Raw genomic sequence first — 20,210 nt, forward strand, 5'->3', positions numbered from 1 at the left:
AGCAGGACTGGGTCAGATGACTAACTCTGCCCACAGCATAGTGCCGTGTGCATTTAAAGGTGTACTACCAGTATATATGACTGTTACAAGGTGAGCGTGGACTGAATGCCGACAGTGTCGACATGACAGCCGTCCAGGGGGCAGTGTGTGGGGACTTTGCTCAGTGGCACCTTGGCAGATTGGGATTTGAACTGGCAACCTTCTAATTATGGGACCACTTCCTTGACTGCTAGGCCACCACTGCCCCAAGCCATCATTGTGCGTAATGGCCAGCAGCTCCCAGTTGCCCATGTTGTGGTTCTGTTTGGCAGGGTTGAGAGAGTGGCACATGGGTGGAATACTTGCCATCTGATGAAGCTCGCTATGACAGGACAGCTCCCATGCCTGCACTGGAGGCATCCCCCATGGACTGATGTCAAAGCCAAGGAAAGAAGTGTGGAATTCATGTTCTCTAGCTTGATGAACAGACAGATCCGGAGGATGCGCTGGAGAACAGTGCGTAAATGGGTCACATGAGTCTGAAGGTCTGGGGAGAAGATGAGGATAGACAAACACGTACTGTTTAGATCCCAAAGCACGTCGTTCACCAGCACCTGAGATGTGGGTGGGTTGGTGGAGAGCTCGTTGTTGGAGAATGGTCTGACCAGGTACTCCTAAAGGCCCATTGGGGTGATGAAGCTGGTCTTCCATTTGTCCCCATCCTGTATGCACATAAGGTGGTACGGGGTCTCCGATCCCAATCAACTCTATTCTCCTTTGTTGTCCCTGGCTGGTGGAACAACTTGCCCTGCTCCTTTCGACTAGCTGACACTACTACCACCTTTAAAAAGCAGTTGAAAACCCCCTTGTTCAAAAAGTATTTCAGACGAATCTAACACTTACACACGCACGTGTACACACTGCACAAAATTAAATAAATAAATAAACAATTTCTTCGTCTACCACTTAACAATTTCTGAGCATGTTCTTTTTCTGACAAAAAAAAAAAAGCCTTATCAGGGCTCTTAGTTTTGTAAACTTCTAAATCTATAGAAGTTGAACAAGAATTGCTGGTGTCTTCCTCTTGTAAGTTGCTTTGGATAAAAGCATCTGCAAAGTAAAGTAAAGTAAAGGGGGCTGCCGTGGGGGATGTGGATGGCCTGTTGATGCCACTGTTGTGGAATGAGGTGATGTATTCCTCCATGGCCTGTCATTCTGTCATTCCCCATGGGGGAAGTGTGCCAGGGAAGAGGTTGATGGCCAGGTTGTATGGTCTGTGCAGTCTTGTTAAACACTGTGGACAGGCCATGGTAACAGGAGGGAATGCGTGTTACAATGAGCGGCTGTGGAGGCTGTGTGGCCTGAAGACAAGGTGGTAGTGCTGGTTGTTGCTGTTTGTGGTGGTGGTCTGTAATGCGTAGGTCAATGGAAATGGCCAAAGCAATGATGAAATCCAATGAAGGACCTCAGTCAAGGTTCACCATCTCATCCTTAATGTTTTCCCTGAGGCCTGGTAGAAGGCAGCCGGCAGAGCAACACCGAACCCCTAGCTTTCCTTGGCCAGCATCTGGAACTCGATGGAGTAGCCGTCCGGTTCTGGGTGAATTCCCTCTTGAGGTGAGGTGGTGGTGGCTGTGACAGGGCTTTTTGGGATTAAGTTAATTTTCATGGCAAAGAGGGACTTTGCAATTCATCTGATCACTCTTCATAACGTTCTTGAGTATATGCAAATTACCATAATAAAAATGGAAGCAGCAAACCATTACTACCAGAACCAGTCATTCTAAAAACCTTTGGCCATGACTGTACATAGATGCAATTTTTATCTATATTGTGTTAGCTTATTATATAACATATACTAACAAATGATAATATGTCTGCCACATAGCACACATGTGGTTCAGACCAGTTAGAATCTAATCAACTAGGTAGGTCCTAAACTTTGGAAAAAATAGAACAAATTAAGCTTATGCCAAAATACCCTACTCAATAGATCAACTACTAAAAGTTAGCAAGTAAACAATAGCAAGCATACAAACATGAACTTTCACATCTGAATGGCTCAAAACCAAGTACTTCAAAAACTGTTCAGACAGTTGATGTATGGGGGATAAGCATAATTTTTGCAACATTTACTTAAAAATACAAAAATGAAAGCGTTCCTACAACACATTTTCCTTCAGTAAATAAGGTTGTGCATATTTATTATAACTAACACGTATTGCCAGTTGATCACAGCATAGTAACAGAATGAGCTCATTGTTTATGTGGCTACTGAGCTATGTGTATTCATACAGCATGGAGTTTTTAAAGTGTAAACGCTACTCTGACATTTTGCGGGCTACAAGGAGCTCGAAATGAGGGACTTGTGATGCTCCCCACTTCCGTCACCTCCACTTTTTAACAGACACACTCAGGCTATTTCTGCCTTTGCACACCAAAGAGTAGCATGAAATATTCAGTGAATTTTTCAACATGTGCTCCTTTTCCATCTTTGCACGTGTAGAAGTGAAAAAAAAAGCAGAGGAGAAAAATCAGGGGGTGATGGGAATGTGAGTCAATGAGGGCAACGAGGGCACAGGGGAGAACAAACAGCCGACTGAGGGAGGGAGAGACAGAGAGAGAGAGAGAGAGAGAGAGAGAGAGAGAGAGAAAATCCAGCTGACTCGCTTCCAAGCAACTCCCCTTAGCAACAGCCACAGCAGAGTCCGTGGCCTATTGGACAGCTGACAGCATGCATCACGCATCATACAAGGGCCCTCCGCCAATGAGGCAACAGGGAGAGTTCTGCTATTTGGATTCCATTTTCACCATGGCAACAGAACCCTGCTCCTAGCCGAGAGGTGGCCTGTGCCATGTTGCCCCTCCCACCAGTCACATGGCCACGTCTGTGATTTCTTTAGAGCCCTCTTCCACCCTACAAAGACACGTGCACGCGCACACACACACACACAGTAAACAATTTCGCTCCTCCTCTGTAAATATTAACCAGGCCACATTAATAACACATTTGGAGCAGAGACTTTGAAACAAAACTGTTCATTTGTTTCAAGTTATGTTTTTATATGATTGTTAGTTTTATAAATTATTAATATATTTGGATCTTCAGCTAAATGTCTAAATAAACACTACCAAACATAACACTCTTTACGACGCAACTTACAGATTTGCATCATTGCAAAAAAAAATTTATGATTAACCTCAACATTATGACCACTGACTGGTAAATGATTATCCCAATTAGTGATGAGTGGGTTGGATATATTTGTTGTTGTGCTCAAGTAGGGCATAAATGACTTCAGATTCATAGTTTTTATTGATGGTCCCCTGACATTATTTTTTATTATTGCTTTTATATTGGTCTTCCTATATATATATACTATATCTAAAGTCTCATTCCGAAATAGTGGTGCAGAATTACAACTACTTTGAGACAGTTCCACAATGAGATTTCACCAGGAAGCGGCATTATAACAATGATAATGAGGAGGAGATAGAACTTTTTTTTAAAGTTTTGGCAGGTGACCCTTGTCTGAGAGACGCTGAGATGATCCTCTATTAGTCCCACAAGTGGGGTGCCAAAGCCAGGATTCGAACCCCAGTCGGCTGCGTCAAAGACTGACGCCATGAGCTGTAGGCTGCCAAGCTTGCTTAGGAGCATCAAATATTTGACAGTTTTCCAGTTTCACTATTTTTTAATCGCTGTCCGTATTGTCGACCACTGCAATATTGACTTGAAAATGATTACCTAACATTCTGGTTAATGTATTCTACAAGGTAATTTACTGAAAATGTGTTGGTGCTTAAAGTACTTTACTGAGCTGAAATGAAAACAAATTATATATTAAAAAAAATCTGAATTAAAAGTGCGAGTGTTTTAAGGGCTTGAACTTTATAATCATCTTGGCCTGATGATCTGTTGCTGAAAGGCAGCAGGGAGATGGAACACTTGGTCATTTGCAGTACATTTATTGCGATACATTTCTATCATTTTAGTTGGGCTCATACGGTAAATGAGGCGTCAGGTGATGTGTTTCGTTAAGCAAAAATAGATGCTGGCTGTAAAAAACGTATAAAAGCCTCGTAGCGAGTGTGAAGCATGTTGGTGCACCACAATAATGTCGGGTTCGGGCTTTTAAAAAGCTGTACTTGTCGGGCTCAGGTCTAACCGATTAAAGCTCTACATCCACTCTGTCTATCTGACGCGTCCAGGCTAGAGCTATAAATTTAAGGTCGGGTTGTTTTATTAAATGTTAATTTTTTTAAATAAAAAATGCACAATTCTCTGCCACCGTTGTCAGGATATGCATTTTAATTATTGCGAGAGAGATGCAAAAGTGCTGATGAGGTGAAACAGAAGTGAGACTCTGGCAATTGTTTTAAAACTGCTCATTTCTTTCCACTCTTAGTCTAGTCTTGCGCAAAGACAGCCGCGCTATTAAAAGATGTACTTGTCGGGCCGGGTCGGGAATTTACGGAGGTGTTGACTTGGCCTCCAAATCCTCCAGATCTCAATTCAATCAAGCATCTGTCAGGGTCAGGGCTCTTTGGCAGCAAAAGAAGGATTGTCTCAGTGTTTGGTGGGTGTGGCTGACCTGTGTATATTAGTTACTGCATTGATTGTCTCATTTTTTTGTGTGAAAAGCTGACTCTGTGTGATCTCGTTTATGCTCATAAGCCTACTTACACTTTCTGCATAGCACCCATGTGTCTTTGACACTTAACCCCTGTGTGGTTTACAACTGGTCCGGACCGCACTCTGCTAAATCACTCTGCCCTTTCCAGAGACCAGCAGACAGTCTGCGCAGCACACATGTAAGGTCAAGAGCTCGTCTCAGAAACTGCCTATATCTCCTCTGTCATTTCAAGGTGGTTATCTGCATAAACCTGACTGATTGGCTGCCACACATTCATTTTGGCAGTGAATGGAAAACGTCTCTGTTGACGCCTTCAATTCGTCAGGAGACCCTTGTCTGAGAGACGCTGAGAGTACAACAAGAAGGGATCTACATCTATACCCCATCCATATCATAGCACTCATGAAAAAACATGACCTTTTAATAAATAAAGAAGTTAAGTCATTGTGAAGTCATTGAAAAGGTGTTATATGTTCCTTACAGAAATGGGCCATTACCAAGGCATCTCAGGTTTAAATTATAATAATCTGCATAGTTGGTATTGAAATGGGTCCTACAGAGCCAAACAGAATATACGGGTTCAATAAAGTCCCTACCTCTAAAGAATTAAGGACAAATGTCTAGAGCTGGTCGCCAAGCATTATGTTTTTAGGCAGGCCAAACTGATTTAAGACCCTTTCTAGTTATAACACAACCTAGCAGCCCAGAACCAACACAACAGCTTGTATCTCACCAGTCAGTAATGCAGCACTGTGAGCAACATATTATTGCAATTGCGTCAGTAATTGCAGTATTGCGTTTGACAAACTGAATCAAATTGGCTTTATATAAGAAAAAATTACATGTGTGGGCCACGCAAAAGACAAAACAATATAGGATACTATTGAAGCGTCAATGAAAAGGATCCATGGCAGCTCTGATATGCCCTTTAATCCGTTCAAATCCCATAACTTTTTATGCGCATGTATGAATCTCTTCTTTGATTAGTGCGCAACGGCTCACTTTGCGATGCTTGAGGGGGTTACTAGCTCCACTCTTTTAGCGCGTCTGAGGGAGCTCTAAGCCTGGCTAACACTCTTATCTGTTTCAGACATGAATAGGTGCACATATCTGCAGTGTTGGGGGAGAGGCTTAAGCGGGGGCTATCATATATAAAGAGAAGGAAAGATAGGGAGAAATACTGAGATAAAAGGGAGAAAGGGGATCCTCTTTGTTGTTGAGCTGAACTGAAAAGAGAGAAAAGGAGAAGCTGCAGGCACATGGTCTCCTAATAACAAGAACATTCTCAAATGCATGAATTAGTGCGTGTACATTCCTCTCATGAAGACAACTTCAAGCATAGCTTCAGGATCCATCTCAACCTGACATTGACACAAGCTCGACCAATCATTGGTCTAATATACGGGGAACGACACAGGAACGTCATGTAATTAAAACTAACAACAGCTCTGTCCCCAAACCTTTAGGCCATTTCTGGACTTCCACAAGCCTCTAACAATCCTCCTTACTGACTTATATAGATCAGCCCTGAACTCTGTAAAAACGTATGACAAACTGATTGTTTTCTAATAGGGGCACAATATCATAGCATACTGAAAGGAAACCTATTCTTAATACACCTGGATCTGCAGAGAAGCTGGACTTAAAAAAAAAAGATATTGCCTGTACTGCTGCCACTAGGGGGCGACTACTATATTTTTGGTTTGTATTTTCCAGGGCAGTGGTGGCCTAGCGGGTAAGGAAGCAGATCAGTTATTGCAAGGTGCTACTGAGGTGCAATTGAGTCCCCACACACCGCTCACCAAGGGTGATGGGTTAAAAGCAGAGGATGCATTTTGTTGTGTGCACTGTGTGCCGTGCAGCAGTGTTTCACAATCATTTTCAGTGGTGGTATTTGACTTGGGCGACACGGGCCATTGCCCAGGGTTTCATTGTGGATGGGGGCATAGCCTAAAAGTTTCAGTTGTTGTTGTTACATCTGCTATTCTAGCTTTGAGTTCTGTGAAGGTTATTGTCCTAAAAGAATTAAGGCGGTTGGGAACAATCGCAACCAGAGGAATGGACTGACGTCATTGTCATGAGACTGAAGAAAAGCAGAAAGCGACAATCGGCACTTGTTACTCTTCGGTTAGGCTATTTTTAACCTACTTCTATACCATAAAAATCTTCCCTAGGCCTTCTTCCTATTGGAGGAAGAGCGCTCTCCATGTGAGGCGCGCCTGCTTCTTTCGCTGGAGCGAGTGGAAGTGGAGGCCTGCTGAGTGGCATCATGCGTTTACATAGTAAACCCGGAAGTGTGGAGTGACCAGCAGATTACTGACAGATTGAAAGCTTGATAACAATACTGCAGAGCCAATATAAGACCTTTAAACTCGAATTTAAGACTTTTAAGACTATTTGAGGATCCACAATACATAGTAAATATTGCAGTCCAAAATTCTAAAGCAGAAAGCTATAGAAGCTATATAATATCCTCAAAGGGATATCAACATATATTATATAATTTCAAAAAAGACACCCAACTTTTCAACATGAAGTTATAAGAGTGAAAGTACAGATTTGACTTCACTGACAACTAAAGAATCCATCTACCACATACCCCTGATAACACTTAAGGAAAGTGTGTGTTTTTTCATGAATCAGACTGAACGCAAAAGAATCCTGGCTTTCAAGATATGGACACAACCAAACCAAGCTTTCATCTCAGCGCCAGAGATCTGCCATTCAGACCATCACTGGGTCATTGTGCTATGCTTGAATGCTTGTAGGCTAAATGCTGGTCTCTGGAGTGTAAACCTGACAGTGAAGTGTCTAAGGCAACTTAGCCATCTGCATTCTGGGCTTTCCAGAAACATGTTTACTGGCCACACGAACAACATGAGAAAAATCCACTGTGTCAGCTTGGTTCACTTCAGTTATATTCACAATTTAGACAAAAAAAATGTGTGCACGTTTGTGAACATCACCTGGACTTGCTAAGCTGGCCTTGGTCTGTGTGTGTGTGTGTGTGTGTAAGCTAGTTTTCCTACTTCTAATTTGAAATGCACTGCTGTGGACTCCCCACCGTCAGATTGTGCTGAACTATTGAGCAGGAGAACAACGCCCCTGCTGGAAGCTCTTTGCTTCTCTCTCCTTCTCCACCCGGCGCCGAACTCCGGCTTTATCTGATTAAGTAGGCTTATTACAGAATGACGTGCAGGGGCCATAAAAACACCCTGCAGTGCAATGCACACACACACACACACACACACACACACACACACACACACACACACATATACACCGACACACATATCCCTGCTGCTCAGCTAAAGACCAGACAGGCTGAAGAGCTTAATGAGTTCTTTCTGAGCGATTGAGGAAGAAAGGCAGGAAGGAGAACCAGGAAAAGATAGATAGACAGACAGAGAGAAAGAGAGAGCAGGAGGGATGTGATTCAGTTTCTCGAATGCAAAGCCACATCTGCTTTGCCTCATGCTATGTTACGGGGGTGATTGTATCTGAAGGTCCTGATTTGGTGGGCGAGGGCAGGCAGGGCAATGTCAATCAGTGCACTCACTCAATCCTCCTCTCTGTTTTCTCCCCTTTCCCCCCTGCGCTGGCCCCACTCAACACACAAAAGCAGACTAAACAGGAGGACTGATGCAACCCAGCCCTGAGAGAGCAAGAGCGAGAGAGTGGGGGGAACAGTGGGGTCAGGAGGGAGAAATCTGAGAGCACAGGAGCCGGGGGTGGGGGGATGGGAACATGAAAACACAGACGTGTGCGCCTGCACGCACACCCCCAGACACACACCGCCTCCACAAACCTCTGCCTCACCCCATCCCTCTATCCTCCCCCTTCTATTCTCCCACAGTCCCTTTACAGGGCGAGAGTGCGGGGTAACTGCTGACTCAAGGGTGACACACAAACCCACACACAAACACAGTGATGCGACAGGTCAATATGGTACAACACAATTGCACTGGTGGTGTAAACCTCCCTGAAAATATGATAATCAGTGCCTCATTTTCTGGCACCAGCATCTCATCTGCCATGCTGCTAGTGTATAAGAGAGCCTGTGACACAAGATATCACCTCAAGATGGTCATGAAAGAACCCAAAACCAAGAGGCACGATATAAAAGATCGTGATCACCATGATTTGATTTAAATGTCACCCTAGACATTTTCACGATTGATCACGATCTAAAATCATCTAAATGCATACATTTAATAATAATAATAATAACAATAGCAATAACAGGCTAAGCAAGAGTGACTATTGCCTGTAAGTATAAGGAAATGTTTTATTTCATACTATATTCAAACTGCTTTTAAATCACCATACTGTTTCACGTCTGTGCCGGCTCCACCCCTCATGCCCCGTCTCCTGAGTATTAGAGTTAATGTCTGTGTCTCCGTGTTCTGTTGTGTGTGGCCACCACTTCCTTGTTAAGTCCTCATCCCGTACTGTGAACTTGGCATTATCCTTCTCCCACTTCCGGGTTGTAGGTTCCTGTTCATATTCCCTCCCGAGGGCCCTGCGGCACGAATAGGGATCTTAACCATGTAACAAGCGCAATTCGGAAATGTGTTCTCAGGGGTGTTCCCTGTGTCTGGTATAGTCCCTCCATATTTGTTTGTGTGTCTTCATGTGTGCCATACAGGAGCATGTGTAAGAACAGGAGTGTCCTGAGCTGTGTGTCTGCAGAGCTGGCAAGTTCTTGTAACTGTGTACAAGTCATTGACAGTGGGCAAGCAGGCAGCAGGGACAGGATGCATGGAACTCTACACACTGCTGAATCAGAACCTGGTACAAATGGTACAAAGACATGTGACTATAACGAAAAAATATCACGTAATATTGTTCACGAATAAAATAAAATAAAAATTAAACAAAAAAAATTTTTTTTGTTGTAAAAAAAAACTCCTCTCTTTTAATTGTGTTATTTTTATTTTTTTAATGTTATTATTTGTATTTCTGTTTCCTGTTTCTCCCAACCAGTAGCACAGACGATGGCACTTCCACAATAAGCAATTGCAGCATTAATTCGATTTTAAAATACTTCTAGCGTTGTTTTCATCAATTGAATTTATTTGTGAGGAAGATGAGATGGTACAAGACAAGATGTAAATGCTGGTCATGTGACGATGTGGGGCAGTGGTGGCCTAGTGGTTAAGGAAGCGAGCCCATAATCATGGTGCCATTGAGGTGCCACTGAGCAAAGCGCCGTCCCCACACACTGCTCCCTGGGAGCCTGTCATGGCTGCCCACTGCTCAATTTGGGTGATGGTTAAAAGCAGAGGACACATTTCATTGTGTGCACCATCACTTCACTTTAATAACTATAACAAAACATATCATGAAATATTTTTGATTAATAATAACAAGACGACATATGTTGTCCAAAACAAAAACTCGTTGACAACACGTTATTTATTTTTGTTTGAAACATGTATGAAACATGCACTTCGCCGCTGGGTCCTAAAGCTCGTCACTTACAAGCCAATCAAAAAAAGAAAGGGCCCAGACAACAGCCAATCAGAAAACGGCAGCACTGTATCTGGGTAAAATGCAACACAACCACCATTAAAAAGGCATCATGTAATTCATCACCTTATTCTACTACTTATAGTGAAATCTTCTGAAAATTTTGTTGAGCTGATCCAAAAGAACTCTGAATATCACTTCAAGCACAGTGTAAGGCATCTTCTGTTTTAAATGTTACAACAAATTCACAACTCAAGCAACTTGACTGCTGAATGTTGCCCAGATAATCAGCATCAGTTTTTCAATGCTGAGTGTCTGTAACCTAAACTTTTACAGCCTGTTAACTGACAACACCTTTTTAGAACAAGTAGTCTCAGTAATATTTTGTTATCACAGGATGATAATGATATTTTCATATTATAATCATCTCTTTCTCCAAATTGGCTAAATCATTTTATTGAATTATCTGTGCCGTATATCTAATATTTTATTCCACTAGTCTGAGAAATGAATTACAATAAAACTAATAATAACATTATTCATGAAACTCTCCCATTCCTGAGGTGGTGGTGGGGTCTTCCGAACTTGAGAGCCCTCTGTATAATTAGCCTTTATCAGCTACTCATGGGGATGGTAATTTTTTGATGTGTCAACAAGCTCAAGTTCATATAGTTTTGTATTATTTGCATCTGGTTTATTTAAATAAATAAAACATCTCAGACAAAACTATTCAGCTCCTTGTGAGTAGTGGAATTTACTGCAATGCAAGAGGGCGCCACCTACAATCTTCCCTAGGGCTCCAAATTTGTTAGGGCTGGCTCTAAATAATATAATAATAAGATAATTGTGAAATGGGTTTGCCTAAAAGAAAATGTTGCTTTTGTCTGTTCTACTAGGTGCTTGAATTATGTTGACTGGGTTAAATTGAGAATAAAAGAGGTTAAAATACAATTTTCATTGACAAAAACTAGTCAGCCGTTTTTGTTGACTAAAACTAGACCAAAATAGTCAAGGATTATTCAGACTGAAATAAGACTAATGATCAGTTTTAGGCAACTGAAACTTGTCAAGACAAAAATGAGTCTGGACCAGACTAAGACTAATAATGACTAAGACATGACTATGTCTAAACTTGAATGACCTTTTTCCAACCCCGAAAAGCTTTCTTACTCCAAGTTTGCACAAGCCTGAGCCGGAGTTAACCATCTGTAATTTTTATGACTTTTAAAAAGAGACACTTGGTTGGGGAGGTGCTGGAATATGGAAGCAACGCATGCAGTACAAAGTGACATGGTTCACTACGTAAAGCGAGCATTTTTACATTACATTTATGGCATTTATCAGACGCCCTTATCCAGAGCAACTTACAATCAGTAGTTACAGGGACAGTCCCCCCCCTGGAGCAACTTACGGTTAAGTGTCTTGCTCAAGGACACAATGGTAGTAACCCACTAGGCTACCACCACCACAGCAAAGATACTATAGACCTGCACTAGTTTTAAACGTTCTAGTTGTAAACGCAGGAACTATGTATTTCATGTTATACATTCATATACATTCAGACATAACAGGCTGCAGTGCAGTGAACATACACTCTCCTCCTCCTCCCTCTTTCTGTCTGTCTGTCTGTCTGTCAATCCATCATGTTCTCTTACTCAGCTACCCTCCTCTCTCAGACTTTCTCCATTAGCAGGAGTCTGTCTGTGCCTCCTCACACCAAAAGTACAGAAAGTGCGGAAAACAACCTACGTTCTACTAAGGGTTGATTCATTGCATGTGTGTCTGTACACACACGCACACCTACACACTCACAAACTTGACTCTAAAAAGCTCTAACACGCTCTCCATATTGCCCTCCGCAGGTGGGATGGATGATGTCAGATCCTCTCTCCTCCTCTTCCGATGACAGAGTGTTCCCTCTCTTTCATTCCCTCTCTCTCTCTCCGTATGAGGCTGAGTGTGTGGGCACCTTTCTTCCTTGCACATCCTGTTCCTACACCCACTACTTCATCCGTTTCCCCTTTTACGTACTTCTTCGTGTCTTTATTCTTGCTCTCTCAGAACATTCAGTATTTAATACTAAAAAGCTTATTATTATTAAAAAAATTTTTTCTTTACATTCATTCGGTTTTCATTTTTAGCGGATGTAGCTGGTGTGTAAGAGCACGAAAAATCCATTCACTGAACAGTGAAACTTGTTCTTAGGCTTAAACAATAATGGTTTAAAAAATTATCAGTTTTGAATCCACCATCAAATTTACAGTAAACTTGAAGAACAGCTAACCAGTTTAACTGAGTCTCTACTAGCAGTCAAGCAGTCAACAAATTTGCTCAATGTTAGTTAAAACATCAAGTCATGGATAAGAAGCCCTACAGACCCAGATGAGTACACACTCTGGTGTTACCATCTTGGATGATCCTATCACAAGTACTGTACTGTACTTAACTGTGATTCCATCACTCACACTGAGAGGACACTCTTTCAGGCAACACCGAAGGACCTACAGATCATATCCTCACATCCTCCATGTAATCAAAAGCGAGCAGCCATCACTGCACCAACTGCGTCATATATAGAGGATAATCACTGTCACACACCCTATTTCCTCAAATTGGACACTTTAACCCCCAATCCTGTCAAGTGTTGGGAATCATGAAGAATGCTGCAATATTATACATATTAATATGCTGACCATGAAAACGATGATATCTCATCTGGCAATGCTGCTATTCTAGACATGTTGCACAACTGTTCTCTATGACACAATCGAGAGAAATTCCAATTTCAACAATGTAAAAAGCATGTAAAAAGCTGCATTTAATCCTAACTCACTGAAAGAATGTAGAAGAATGTCTAGTATATCTGTAAGCAAAAGCAACATAATTATAAGTAGTTAATCATTTTCTGGACAAACATCCCTGAAGTATGAATTAAACTCTATTATACTATAATAGCATAATAACAGCATTAATAGAGAAGCAATAATGGTTCCATTTTTGTCATTTACGTATTGTCCTAGCCCTGCTAGAAGTAGCTGAAAGAGTGTGTGTGTGTGTGATGGGCAGAGTAAGTATGTGTAGAAGCGTGTGAAAGTATCACTATGTGGACCATCAGAACTTTGTGTTGTCAGCAGGTGACTGACATCGCAGGCTGTGGTGATTGACAGTTCAGTCTAGGGCTGAAACGATTATTCAAGTAACTCGAATGATTCGATTACAAAAAAATGTTCGAGGAAAATTCTTTGCCTCGAGGCTTTGTTTAATTCGTCACCAAAGTCCATCTATTATCGTATCACTCGCGCGGAGCTGCGCAGTGCTGTGATGCGCAGCGCAGCACCGGTATCATTTTTTTACACGGACTGTTTTAACTGAAGCGCATTTCAAAGATTTATGGAGGCGCTATTTATTTTGAGCTCTGTGGCAATGGCGGAAAATGAGGATACCGGTGTGCGAAAAAGGCATAAAATGTCTAAAGTGTGGGACCATTTTACGCTGCATAAGGAGGAAAACGTAGTGCAGTGTATACACTGTAAAACGGACCTGGATTACCATAAAAGTACTTTGTCAATACTACAACACCTGTACCGAAAGCATCCTCAAGGTATCGTATTTTTATGATTGCTAACTGATTTGAACATTAGCGCTTCTTAGAACGTACATTATTTGTAATTATTTGTGCTAAGAGTCGATAGTGACGAGGCATGATAAGTAGCAAGAGAGCAAATACACCAAGATCTCACTCATGTAATTCATCCGCCCTCATCTCTCCCTCCTGCGCACGCCATACACACAAACACACACACACACACACACACACACTGATAGGTTACATCTCAAAACACGCCTTCCCCATACATAACGTAGTAATAATAAAAGCAACAGATGGACAAATTTTGATTCATTAGCATTAGTGCTGCACTATTAATCTAATCGCAATCGCGATGTCAGTCTGTGCGATTACATGAACGCAAAAAGCTGCGATTTAAATTATTAGTACATGGATTGAATCGGCAACATATCACTCATTCTCTCAAAGTTTGCGAGCTGACTGAAGTCTCACTTCAGTCGAATGTGACGTTTTTGGTCACATGACTTTCGATTCGGTTCAATGGAGACCTCAGATTCGTGACTCGCATAGACATATGGGTAGACGCCGCATGATGAGCTGCATCGTACATCAACGTCACCGCCATATTGCGATAGGCTCTGCTGTGGCGTGAAGCATATTTATGTCTATGGAGAGAAGTGCATAAAAATGCCTCACGCTTGTGCTGCTTGGGGCTGTACAAACCGCTGTACGCTCCAAACCAGATCCCGGGGGATTACATTTCATAGGTAAGGCTGGACAATTGTTTTGAATATATTTGGCCATTATAAAATCCAGTTTTATAAGTCTCAACCTTAGCTAAGCTAGGCTAAGCTAGTGAAATCCTGTGTTCAAAATAACGTTTTGGCTAAACGTAGGCGTTTAGACTGTTCTAAGCTGTTTCTTTAACTTTTCTCAAACTTTGAAGGTTTCCTAAAGAAATTCACCTCAGTTTACAAATCTTAACCTTAGCTAAGCTAGCAAAGCTATGCATCCCTGTGTTCAAGTCAGCCTCCAAACAACGTTTTGGTTAAACGTAAGAACTATAATACGGGATTTTATAATGGCCAAATATAATCAAAACAGTTGTTTAGCCTTACCAGGGTTTGTCATTCGACAGTAATGTAAAGAGTTTTTTGTGATTATTTAATTTTGTAGAATATTGTATTTGGAAAGCATTGGGCATTTCAAATTGTTATAAGTAGTTTGTATGTTTCACTTTGAAATTAAACATTTCACTATTAGTAATTTGTATGCAACTTTTCATTGATATACAAGCAAGTGACATTTATCATATCGCAATCGCATATCGCAATATTGATCTCAATAATTGCAATATGTCTTTTTTCTCCAAATCGTGCAGGCCTAATTAGCATATAGATTTACTTTCCGGCGAGTTTATAGCATTTGTTGCACAAATCATTGTTTTTTTTCTTCTCCACAGTACATCACAGCGGCGCATGGACAGATTCGTCCAGAAAGGTCCCTCATGCACTGTGGAAGACATGTGCCCACTGTCCATGGTGGAGGACATAGGATTTAAGAATATGATTAAAGCTTTCAATCCCAAATACACCATTCCCTCAAGAACCCAATTCACAAATAAGATGGAGCAAAAGTACTCAGAAGTAACAGAAATTAAAGTGTTCTGAAGGAGACAGGCAGTTTTTCCAATCATTAATGTTTCACAGAAAGGTTGATTAAATGGGCTTAGTTATGGAGCCAGTAACCTAAAGGTTTTAAGCTTTGATCTAATAAAAGTGTTGAGCTTGCTCATTTTAAGAGGATTTTCATGTTGCATAACACACTATTGATAGAGTTGTTTAAAAACGCAAACCGATTACTCGGCAAAAAAAAATCGACATAATGCTCGATAAAAAAAATATTCAATAGTTGCAGCCCTAGTTCAGTCACGTTATACACTTGGTGGTATAGCACCACCCATCAAACCTCTTCCAGCCTTATCACATACTTCAAACTTCCCTGAACTGTAAATTATAATTAACCATTTCATCCATAACGCATAACTTAACCCCACAAAGCTCCTCTTTCATATTCAGTAACTACATTTTAATAACGCAGTAACTACACATACTGCATACTTGCACATACCAGACATTTTACTCCACGACCCACCCGTTATCCTGTAATCTACTACACAGGCTTCATTTATAGTTTCAGTGAAAAGATTTACCACCTTGCAAGATTTATATGGTACATATGATTTATGTAGTGTAATATAAACTACTAACAGTTTGCTGTACTGTACTATTACACAATGGCAATTGCCATTCAATCTGATTAATTATGGAAAGGCAGCTCAGAAGTCTAATAGCTGCTCTTTAAACCCCATAATGGAATCAGTCATGTTAAACCTCTCATTAGATGATTTCTGGCCAGAAACATCATTGCTCATTTTAATACAATCACGTTTTAACATACAGAAAAAAACTGTATGTTAAAACGTGGTTCTAATCAACTGATCTTGGTAATCAGTTAAGAGTTGGAGCAAAAAAGATAATGTATAGTTCAATAAAACCAACATATAAGTCTGAACTGTACATCTCGGCGCTTCAGGAAACATACAGCAGATTTGCAAGAATAAAACACATCTAGATGCAGGACAGAGAGCGACACTTGCCGCGTCCAGCTCAGACCCCACATGCCAAACACAAATAACTCTTCAAGGAAGCATGTTTCTTGCATGGCATGCTGACTAACAAGTGCATCTGACATTACTTCCAGCCCCATGATGATCTTTCTACCAAACTGCCGACAGCTGCTGTCCTAGTGGCCCTTAGTGGCCTTCTGTTTACCAGTGACATGATTGTCAACTTTACATGAAATCTCTTGCTGAAATGTTGATCATGCAAAGTTAGTGGTGTCAACATTCTTTATACAATTAAGCAAATTTCTTTCTTTCTTTGACTGAATAATGCAACACAAAAATGACATAAAATCAATATTTTTTTTTTATTTCCTTACCTGCCCAGGTCTATGCATAGGGAGTCCACCAGTCCACCACTCTGAGGAAAAGAATATGGCAGATGAATGATCAAGTTCAGTAACAACACAATGCAGTGGCTATTACATAAATACTTTACTTTACTTTACTTTACTTAAAAGACGCTTTTATCCAAAGCGACTTACAAGAGGAAATATTATCTATAGACAAGGATGGTTATCACAGCATATGAGTAAAAAAGGACAAAAAAAACTGTCATGAAGAGATTATCATATTCTTTCAACAACCAAAGCTGACCTTCTCTGACTGCTGACATGATTTCGAGTCTTGCACTCAGGAAGCACAGATCCAGCTTTCTCACTGGTGACACTCACAGGTCACTGGTTCATGAAATGGCCAGTTGCACCTATACGTCATTTTCAGCCATATTTGCCCCACAGAAACCAAATGAGGTGAATATGGCACCTTGTTCCTGAAAAGAAAAAAAGCACAACTTAATATTGATTATACACGACAAGATCTGCTTTGGGCTTTTTCATAGCTTGGTTCTACTGCCACCTAGTGTATAATATTGGTCGATGGCTATTACGTTTTAAGTTTTGTCCTTCTAAAAAAAGTGAAAGTTAAGTGATTGTCATTGTGAAACACTGCAGCACAGCACACGGTGACACAACGAAATGTGTCCTCTGCTTTTAACCATCACCCTTTGTGAGCAGAGGGCAGCCATGAAAGGAGCCCGGGGAGCAGTGTGTGGGGACGGTGCCTTCTTCAGTGGCACCTTGGCGATTCGGGATTCGAACCGGCAACCTTCTGATTACGGGTCTTTGCCCACTTGGACACCACTGCCCACTTTAGGCACCAAAACAACTCTGACCAGATGAGGCTTGGACGTCACACGACCTCTGAAGGTTGTGAGGTGTGGTCTTCATGCATGTGACTTCTGTTTCCAGCTCATCCCACACTTGGTTGAATTCTGAGGCAAATTCAACTTCCTCAAACCATTTATTTTTTTTGCAGTGTCATCGGATGAGCCTCTCTTGACGCAGGAGGCCACTACCATTGGGGAATACTGTGACTACGTACGTTGCTGACTTGTTGTCATCTCTTCTGCGGCGACAAAACAGTACACACACGCAGCTATCCAAATTAGCAGGAACATGATTCATCAGATCAGGCTGCCTTCCATTCCTAACAAACTCCATACTCCATACCAGGACCTCGCCATACGAGGCTGTGGAGATCTTTTGTCTCTGGCTCTGCAGCTAATTTTCCTTTTCGAACCAACACTATTCCAGGAATAAAAGAGCCTCTGATCAGAGGGTTGCAGGTTCAAGTCCTGGCCCAGAAAGGTACCACGGAGGTAACTTTGAACAAGATACAAGTGATCCCTGGGCACAGTTGATATCTCTTCACGGTTCCACATGTAGACTGTTTCAATGAAGAATATACGTTTTGGTGTTGTGCACATTGTGCTGTGGTCTGTTTATAATGACAAACGACGTCACTAACACTTTCACCACCCAGGCCATTGGGATTACTCCTCACGTCCCAGAAAATATCTCAATCTCAGTACAACTGGCACAAGTCACACACGGGCCTTTGGGAAACATATGAAAGGCTATTTTCCAGCCAGTCAAACTAATTCATACCCCAGCTGAGAGTTTGGTCAGTTTGTAGGGAAACGCTGCTGGAGTAATTCTCTAACGACCGCCCCGCAATGGCAACATACTCAGCTATCTTCCAGCAATCTCGTAATTAACGCTTCACACCCCCCCCCCCCCCCCCCCCCCCCCCCCCCCCCCCCCCCCCACACACACACACATTTAAACACATTTAAGACCGCGCTACTCCAGGAGTGCCGAGCCTGCGCGCAGTGCTCCCGACCCCGGCATGGATTACCCCCATAATAGCGTGAGGCCATTCAGCGCCATTCATTTTCCTCCGGCGCCCTCTCGCGGCCACTCTCTAGCACTGCAGCAGACTTACGGAGAGGGAGTGAAGGGGGCGGTGACAGGAAAAGCGAGGAGAGGGCAGGGGGAAAAACGAGCGAAAAAAACATTCAAACGATCTTCCTGGAAATTCTCGGAAGCCGCCACAACTTCGCCACATGACCTGTCAGAAGGAAAATGCGACACTTCTCTCCAGCGGCGGCGGTGGCGGCCCAGAGTTCATTCAATGGCCGACGTTACCTAATCTTTCAATCGTTTACGTAAAGAACAGAGAGCAAAAGAAAAAAAAAAAGAAAAATGCTCTCCGGCACAAGTGGCGGGGTTTCGCTATGAGCCACGCAGCGTGGGCTTCCCGTCACGCAGCAGAACGCGCCTTCCCGTAAAGCGGCGTAAAGAGTAACTATGAGCTCATCCCTCCGCGCATCAGGGAAGTTTGGAGAGATTCTGCGCACAGAGCAGCCGACTCGCAAACCTGAAGTTCGTGCGCATTCGTCTGCTCGCGATTATGGCTAATGGGGGGAAAAAGAAGATTAATTACGGCCTCGATTCGCCGACGCGTTTCATCGAATCGTCCAGTCGCGCACATCTGTTATAGACAGATGTGCGTGTCCTTCACTAAAATATTAATGGTGTTTTTCTTTAAAAAAAAAAAAAAAGTGTTTAAAGTCGTTCGCAGCCACCTTACCTGGTACGACACGCAGATTCCGACTGGGAGGTGCCGCGGTTCTCCTCATCGCAGGAAACTACAGGATCCAAATAGCGAAGAACTACGTAGCAGAGCGAATTCGACGCACCCCCTCCACAAATAAAAGAAAGGAAGAAGAAACACCCGACGTGCGATTAAACAGCCATGTGCATGTAAAATGTCGGCGCGAAGATGCGCTCCGGGCGCGGATGCATTACGAAAGCGTCGTCTCCGCGCATCAGCCGCTCATTCCGGGTTTTGCAGTAAAACGCGTCGAGTCATGCGCGCACGTCCGACCAGCGGGAAAGACGTGAGGATCACGCCAGCGAGGGGGACGTGAGACTGCGCAGTTTTTATTCCCTCCCTGCCTCCCTCCCTCCCTCCCTCCGAGTCTCTCCCAGGTCCTCTCCCCCCTCGCATGCAGGTTATTTTCGGCGGACGAGGCTTGGACTCACAGCGCCCCGCCTCCAGACTCACAGGAAGGCATCGGAGGCGATGACTTCCCAAAAAATTCCATGATTGCGCCCCCCCTCCACCCCTCCACAGAAGAACAGTGCGTGTGCCACCCCTCCGAACTGGTGAAAAGTGTCCATCTCATTTCATCAGACTACCAGGAGCACACGCACTACCACAAATCCGACAGCCAGCTGCGTGACATCCTGACATTTTAAGTGTTCAAGAGATGGAGAGATGTGTCCATTTTATGTCTGCTGGCGCCTGGAAGACATGACCTTGTGCACATTTCAGCATCTACTAATCATCTTGTAGCAGTTTATGGGCTGACGGTGGTTACGCTGGTAGAACCCAGAGGAGTCGGGTCCCTGTAATGAACTGAGATGCTCCTCTCTTGAAGGACTGAGTTGATCACAATGGCGCCTTGGAGGCCTATGGACCCATTTGAATTTGAATTCGACATGTTGCTATGAGCTCCCCAACA

At 42.7% G+C, this 20,210-nt stretch overlaps 1 protein-coding gene across 3 annotated transcripts in view; it reads right to left on the reverse strand.

Annotated features, from left to right (window-relative positions):
- kdm6ba (lysine (K)-specific demethylase 6B, a) overlaps window positions 1-19,580 on the reverse strand; it is a 69,582-nt gene extending 50,002 nt beyond the window's left edge. For all 3 annotated transcript variants that reach the window (XM_028954887.1, XM_028955038.1, XM_028954818.1), the window contains exons 1-3: window positions 19,274-19,580; window positions 16,937-17,111; window positions 16,660-16,700 (exon numbers count right to left, since the gene is read on the reverse strand). The gene's annotated coding sequence lies outside the window, so the exon portion shown is untranslated. The remainder of the gene's footprint in view (window positions 1-16,659; window positions 16,701-16,936; window positions 17,112-19,273) is intronic.
- Between the last annotated feature and the right edge of the window lie 630 nt (window positions 19,581-20,210).

Source organism: Denticeps clupeoides, chromosome 1, assembly GCF_900700375.1.
Source record: "Denticeps clupeoides chromosome 1, fDenClu1.1, whole genome shotgun sequence".
In the NCBI taxonomy this organism is placed as follows: Eukaryota; Metazoa; Chordata; class Actinopteri; order Clupeiformes; family Denticipitidae; genus Denticeps; species Denticeps clupeoides.